Consider the following 7,818-nt stretch of genomic DNA (forward strand, 5'->3'; position numbering starts at 1 on the left):
AATAATGTATTAGAAAAGCATTAAATAATGTCAATACAGTCAAATTTTCCTTAAAGAAGACAACACTTTAAAATTTCATCTTTCAAAAATAATTAATATTTAAAATAAAAATTCCAACTTACATATTCTGGTTCCTCTTTTTATATGGTGCTTTGCAGAATTTTTAAACCATAGAATTACTTTTATTCTTCTTTTAATTTGAAGTATTTCAATAACATGCTAGTAAAATAGGAAATGTAATATTCCATAGTGCATGTATATATTTATACCTATATATGTATGTATATGTATATATGTATGTACATATGTATGAAATGTATTTTAAGATCAATCTTGCTTTTCTAAATTTGTTTATAACTATCGATTTTTAATCTAATAAATAATTGAATTTGTTTACAAATATATAGCAGTGATTAAAAGGTTAATAACATTGATCATTCTCCTATCCACAGAAGAATATAATTCGAAATGTTGATTAAAGTGCTCTAAACCTATATGATTTGGGCCATAATTTCTGTGACATTTTCCCCTATGTAATTTCTAGTGCGTAAATACTACAAATGAATATTGATTGCAAAAACTCTTGTTAAATTGTGGTGTGATACCCTGCTTTCAAGAACATATGAAATCTAATCTTACTTATTTGCATCCAACTGACAGGTAAATATTGATTGAGAAGAAAAGAACAATGAGAAAACCAATTATCACTGGTTATAGGACATCAAAATTTAACATGGAAAAGACTGATGTCAAAGTACAATATATTCAGTGTCAAGATTTAAAATTTTTACCTCTTCTTTATTGAGAGATATTTTATAGTAAGTGGAGAAAAATTTTTGCTCAGAGGAGGACAGTTGTCATCATGGGCGAATATAAGAGAAACTCAAAGCACCACCAAAGAGCACTGCCAGAAGATAATGACAGAAGACTTTCAAAGAGCTGAAGGAAAACAGGAGTCTCACTTGAAAGTAGCAAAGTATAAAACCTAAATGCAGAAATCAGCTCTTCTAGAAAGGAAGGTAAAAAAGCCCCAAAGAACAAGTTAACACAACTGGAAGGTCAGACAAAAAAATCATAAAAACACATTTGTGTCCTTAGAGAAGAAGCAAACTAACAAATAATAAATAACAGTGTTTTAAGAAATAGAGGATGGGCTTGCTTGAAAGCGAGTAAACAGCAAAAACAACAGTAACACTTGCAAAGGTCTAAATTTGATATATTTTGGAGTAATCCAAGAACCATCAAACTATTAGAAACCATGAATATTTTATATAAAAAGATGAAAGCTAAAAGGCTTGAAAGAGTCGAAAATGGCATGATGTCAAGATGTTATCCTCAAAAGGTAAAAATACTCTGGCTGTACTTTCCCTACATCTGATGTCATTCTTGATAAAAAGATTTGAATAAAAGTGGGAACATGCAAATATTCCAATAGAATAAAAAATGAAAAAAATTAGAATCACATTAGCAAGAAAAATATATTACGCCAAGAAGGCTGCTGAGTGCTCTATGATGCAATATTTATGGATGAATGGAATGTAAAAGGTGATATTTATGATGCTAAATGAGCTGTATCTGTAAATAGTTTTATAAATCATATATTTTTCAGAAATAACCATTTTCCTGGTTGTTAAGTGAAGTAAAACTAGTAAGTTTACTAGGGACTGAAAGATGTTAGAAAACACAAATGGTAGAATAGGAATTAAGTAAGATTTCAATTTCTTAATATATTTATGATCTGTCTTCCTAACTTCATAAGTGTGACAATGAATTTACAACCCTACAAAACAACCTCACATGATGAAAACAAGAAAGTTAACTAAATCAAAATTTGGTGATCTGAGAATTGGCTTAGTGGTTGTGCCCATGTCCAGCATGTACCAGGCCCTCCCCGGGTTTAAACTCCAGCACTGGAAAGCAAACAAACAAACAAAAAATTATTTTAAACATCAAATTGAAGAAATATCTCCAAAAACTTAATTTTTTTGATACTGGCTTAAACATTTCTCAACCACCTACAAACTGACCAGTCAACATCTGGAACTGGGGTATGTGGTTCCCTAGTCATTTCTCTTCCAAAGGGCCATGTCTTTGCTGTGTAGAACAGGCTCTATGTGGGATCACCTGAATCCTCTCATTCCCACCTTCTCTTATTTAATACAGGTACCCTTCCACTACACACACCCAGAGAGCCCAGGCATAGGAGCAATTCTATGATACCCTTCTTTTTTCCTAGATTTGGGTGTCTCATATTTGCTGGAGGTTTTCCACAAAAACTCCACACCTTTATAATTTTCAACAAGAACCGGTTCTAACCCACACAACACTTACTTAGGTGCTTCCCTAACTTCTTACTTAGGAAATAATAAAGTCATAAAAGATCCATCTACAACTGTATCCATTGTTCCCTTCCAGCAAGAGCACCTCAGAACTTCATCCCCTCATGCATTGTTTTTTTTTTTTCCACGTAAGCCAAAAGCATGGCCTTAACCTTGTTAAAAAATAACTCTCCTTTGACTTAAACTCTGAAACTCCTCCTAATGAGCATCTTCCCTTGTTCAATATTCTAGACTTATAGCTCAACTGCAATTCTTCCCCAAAGAGGGAGATTGCATTATTTTGTCTTTAAAATGATTCTTTGCAGTTTTTTTATTTTTAAATTGGTTGTATTCAATATATCATGTTTTTTTTTCTTTTTTTATTTGTTTTAATTAGTTACACATGACAGTACACTGATATTGACATATCATACATTTGAATCACATGGGATACAATCTCTTATTTTTCTGAGCATACAGGTTGCAGAATCACATTGGTCATGCATTCACATACATACACACAATAATAATAATGTCTGTTTCATTCTACTATCCTTCTTATCTCCCCAACCCCTCCCCTCCCCTCCCATCACTTCTCTCTACCTAATCTAAGGTAATGCTATTCTTTTTTTTCCCTCACATCTTCATATGTGTATTTTGTATAACAGTGAGGGTCTCCTTCCACCATCCATGCAATTCCCTTTCTCCTTCCTTTTCCCTCCCACCCCTCTGCAGTTTTTTTTTTATCTTAAAAAAAAAGTAGAACTTCTCTGACTCTTCTATCTGAAATCACATTCTCTATTATTCATTGTTCTTTCTGGTGCTCATTACTTCTTAATATAGAATCACACATTTGTTTGATAACTTTTGTAGTGCTTATCTCTTTTGTCCAGATTATAAATTTTTGCTGATAGTTTTATAAAAATTTCTATATCCCTTTCACATAGAATACTGACTAAATATTGTAGCTGCTCAATAAATATTTGTGAAGTGAATATATGAAACCTATCTGGTCACTCATTTTTTTTTTTTTAATGTAAAAAGTTGGTTTGGCAATTGCTGGCTGTTCACATAAAACTCATTCTCCCCCTTCCAAATTGCAAGGCTTCCCATCTAGAAACCACATTTACCAGCTTCTTTCAGCACCAACTGTGATTATGTAACTAAACATAAATATATAGGAAAGAAAATGAGTCAAATTTCAGATACAGAGCCTATTTTTAAGTTGAAGACAGCCTGCAAATTATACATGGAATTTCTATTAGATTGTCTTCAACTTAAAGACAGGCTATTATTTCTGAAATTTCGCTCCTTTTCTCTTCATGTGTGAACTCAGCAATGCTTGCACCCCAAAAGGCAACATATGAAGGGGTGATAGAGCAACAATGTAGAGAGAACCTGGGTTTTTAAGTAACATTGATGAATATAATGTTCCTATTAGCATCATTAGTGCACAGATAGCCTGGCCTGTTACATGAGAGAAATAAAACACTATTCTATTTAAGGGATTTAATCTTGGAATCTTTTCCTTATGGCAACTAAGCCTTTCACACATGTGGCTTCCATGAATCTCTGCCTAACCACTTTCTCTCTATCTTGTTTGGAACTGTTTGTCTTCCTTTACCTGCTCCTTAAATGTTAATTTTCTCAAGGGTTCTTTCCTGGTCAAATCCTGTTTTTAATTTAGTGATTCTTGAACCTTTCAATCAACAAATGTTTAAAACTCTGTCCTCAAAATATTGCATATAAACACCCGTAGTTTACAGACAACCCTGAATACTTTTTTTTTTTGGAACCCTCTAAGTAAAGCAATGGTAAACAGACTAAGAAATTTTTGAGGGGTAGCACCTAGTAAACTACTATTCATGTGCCAGTATATTTTTATCTCTGAATAAAGACAAAATCTGAACAGCTGAGAGTCTCATTTAATACTTTAAGTAGGGCCCCTCTGTCCTGAGATTCCAAACCAGGCTTTCTCAGGAATGAGCCGAGACCTAACTCCACAGCCTTTTGGTCATTTGCTACACCTAGTACTTGGTGCTCCATCCAATTTGAACTTTTTGCAGGTTCTCAATCTTACCATGTTCAGTTTCACAACATTTTACATGCCCTTTCTACTGCCTGAAGCATTCCCCAAGCTCATCTTTCCACACCTGGAACATGCTATCTTTCCACACCTGGAACATGCCTCCACCTGAAATTTAAGTAACCAGGCCATCGGCTACAGCTACACTAATGCTCTCTAACTGTCAGACTGAACCCACTGTGTGTTCATTGCTGTTTAATTCTCACCTTCCACCTCATGAAAAATTGGAGATGACCTGCCTTGTTCATTTTCACATCCCCAATATATATTCCCAAAGTGCATGATCTGCAGCAGGCTCATAATGTGCAGTTTCTTCAATTTTGAGTTTGCTAAGTTGTCATCAATGTATGGAAAACTCAATATTTAAAATTTAGATTTTTAAAAAAACTATGGCATAGAATAAACTGTATTTCCTTAATGCATTATTCTCAAGGGTTATGAAGAATATTAATTGTTTCACTTAAAAAGAAATATATCTCCTCTGAATTCCCATAGTGTCTTATAACTCAACATCAGATATGAGAAAAAGCATTTAGTGATTAGGCCCTGTACCATGTTCATGTGTTCATCCCTCGTGGTATGTAGCACAGTTCCTTGTTCATCTTAAAGTATTTTAAGATTTAAAACACTGTTTAAAATGAGGGTGTTGTAAGATCTCTGTTTTTATTTGCTTAATCATCAAAAAATACACCCTGAATAGGTGCCTGTGGTCAAGGGAGTGAATGGGATGACAAACAAGGACGGGAGAGAAATTTTTACTCTGCCCATTTCTGTATTTATGACTTAAACATTATGAAAATTCCATTTTAAAAAATAATTAAAATTTTAAAAACCTTCTTTAAAAGAAAAATGCAAAAAAACATTTTAAAAGCATTGACTATTTAAGGAATATTTAAGGGATCGCCTGAGATAAATTATTTGAAACATATGTAACAGATAAAGCATTTACATCCAGAATATATAGCAAACGCCAAAAAGCCAGTGAGAAAACGATAAACAACCTAATAGGAAAATTGGCAAAGGTATAAGGAAGCAATTAACTGAAGAGGATACTTGCATGTTTAATAAATAAAGATGTGTTCCCATTAGAAAAATGAATCAAGTACTATATTCTCTACATAACTAAAGGATCCTCAGCTCACTTAATTTCAGAGATTCATTAGAAGTCTTTTTGGGTTCATTAGCAATTAAAATATGCCAATTTCAAAAACTTTAAAAAACTATTTTATCCAATAGATAAAAGTTAACACATTGAGCAATACTGAAGGTTGGAAAGGATGTGGACAAAAGGGTACTCCAGTAACTGCTGATGGAAACAGAATTTGTACAGCAGCACCCTTGGAGAGTAATTTCAGTATTTTGGAGAGTGACTTGGAGAGTGGTAAAATTGAGACCACACATACCTCATAATACAGAAATTCCACTTTTTCGTTTAGACGGTAAGAATAATTCAATACATGTTCATAAGGAGACATAAACCACTGTGTTCTTTGCAACACTGTTTGAAATAGCAAACACCTGGAAACAACTTAAATTTCTCTTGGCACCCACAGCAGATGTTCTTGGAGTTCTCATATGCCTTTGCCACTCACATTTCCCTCGCACATTGCGTGTGTTTTATTGCAAGCACCTGCCACCCTGCCTGAGGGTGTTCTCTAGCCACCAACAAGCTTGGGCTGCCTGAAGGTGGGCTGGGACTCGGGCGTTAACAGCCACAGAGTAACCCTCAACTGCTGACAGATGGTATTGGATTCACACCTCAGCTTCCATGACCTCAAGTAATACAACCCTGAAGCAGAAATACCACTTTCTCAGTCACATGACAAGAAATGTGCGGAACTGATCAGAGAAATGATTAGAAATAGAAATGGTTAATCATGGAATGAATCTTTCACAAAGTTTACATGTTCAGGATCAAAAAAATAGAAGACAAACTCCACATTCGGTTTCTGTTTTGTGAAACCAAGTAGATGATGGACCCAGATACCTCCTCTTGCCAGGAGATGGTAGCATGGATTTGGACACGTTGTCTATGAAGTGCCTGTGGTAACTGGATATGTGGATTTAAATTTTGGGAGCCAGCAACAGGCTACAGATTGGCTTATCATGATATCTGATGAATGAGATGACAAAGGAGAGAAGATAGAAGAAAAGGCACTCTCAGAAGGAGCATTGAATATTTAAGGAATATTTAAGGAATGAGCAGAAGACGAACTTACAAAATGAAATAAAGAGACAACGTGGTAGAGTGAAGCCCAATAGTGTAAAAAAATAAAATATTTATTTTATAAATGTTCTACTCAGGGTCATATTGACAATAAGTTCTTAGAAACTTCGTTTTCAAATTCTGATTATATTCAATTTACTACAGCTGCTTCTAAATCTTCATCCTCATCTTTCTTTCTTCTAATTTTTGTTTTAAATTTTCTGAATCTCATCTCACCCAGCCAATCATACACTCTGTTGACATTATAAATTTAAACTCTGGATCATCAAAACAGAAGTTTTTAAAAGATTATAAATTATCTACAAAGCTATAAAACAAGAGCATCTGAAACACAAAAGACCCCTGACCATTACAGAAATCCATCCCTGCATGATATACATTATTGCGAATCAAGAAAAAAAAAAGAATGTTTTGTGACGCTTTTCTTTTCTACTCTTCTACCCATCTTAAGTCACATATATTTAAAAAAAAGAAAAAAACTATGCATAAATGGTCATTTCAAAGAATTCTTGTTTTACTGAGATTGTCTGAATTATGTTCATTTATTCTTGTTAGGGTACATGATAGTATAGCAACACTAGCCCACCTGTTAGACATGAGAACTAGTGCCCTGGACTTTCATCTTTAGAAATTTGATTTAGATATTAAAATATGGCAACTTTGCATTCATGCAGAATACAAGAGGCAAGTTTATTTGATTCTCCAATTGCTTTTATTAAAAAATAATGATTGGGAGCATCTAGTTTGGATTTTTTGTTGCTTTTCCCCTACCCCTAGAATGCACACACGTATTATGTTTAAGCACAGGATTAAATACTTTCTACACATTGCCCCTGTCAATGCTTCCAACAGCCCTTAGAAATAAACATTGCTATCAATATGTTTCATGGGAAGAAATGATGCTTTTAGGAAATGGAAGACTTTGATTTAAGGTGACACAGTTCATAAGTGAGTCAGAATTTGAAGCCATGTTTTTTGATTCCAAACTTCATGGTTTCAGGAACTCTTGTCAAGGTGGCACTGCAAAAATACAGCTTGAGTCCATTACTTTTGCTTCCAACATATTGTAATAATAGATATATTATCAAAGGGATAATGGTAAAGAAAGATAATGCTCAAAACAAGATAAAAGTTCAGAGAGAGAACATAAACACAAAATGAAGTGCACCATGCCAGCTGCTCTTTGA

Source organism: Callospermophilus lateralis, chromosome 10 (assembly GCF_048772815.1).
Source record: "Callospermophilus lateralis isolate mCalLat2 chromosome 10, mCalLat2.hap1, whole genome shotgun sequence".
NCBI classification, from domain to species: Eukaryota; Metazoa; Chordata; class Mammalia; order Rodentia; family Sciuridae; genus Callospermophilus; species Callospermophilus lateralis.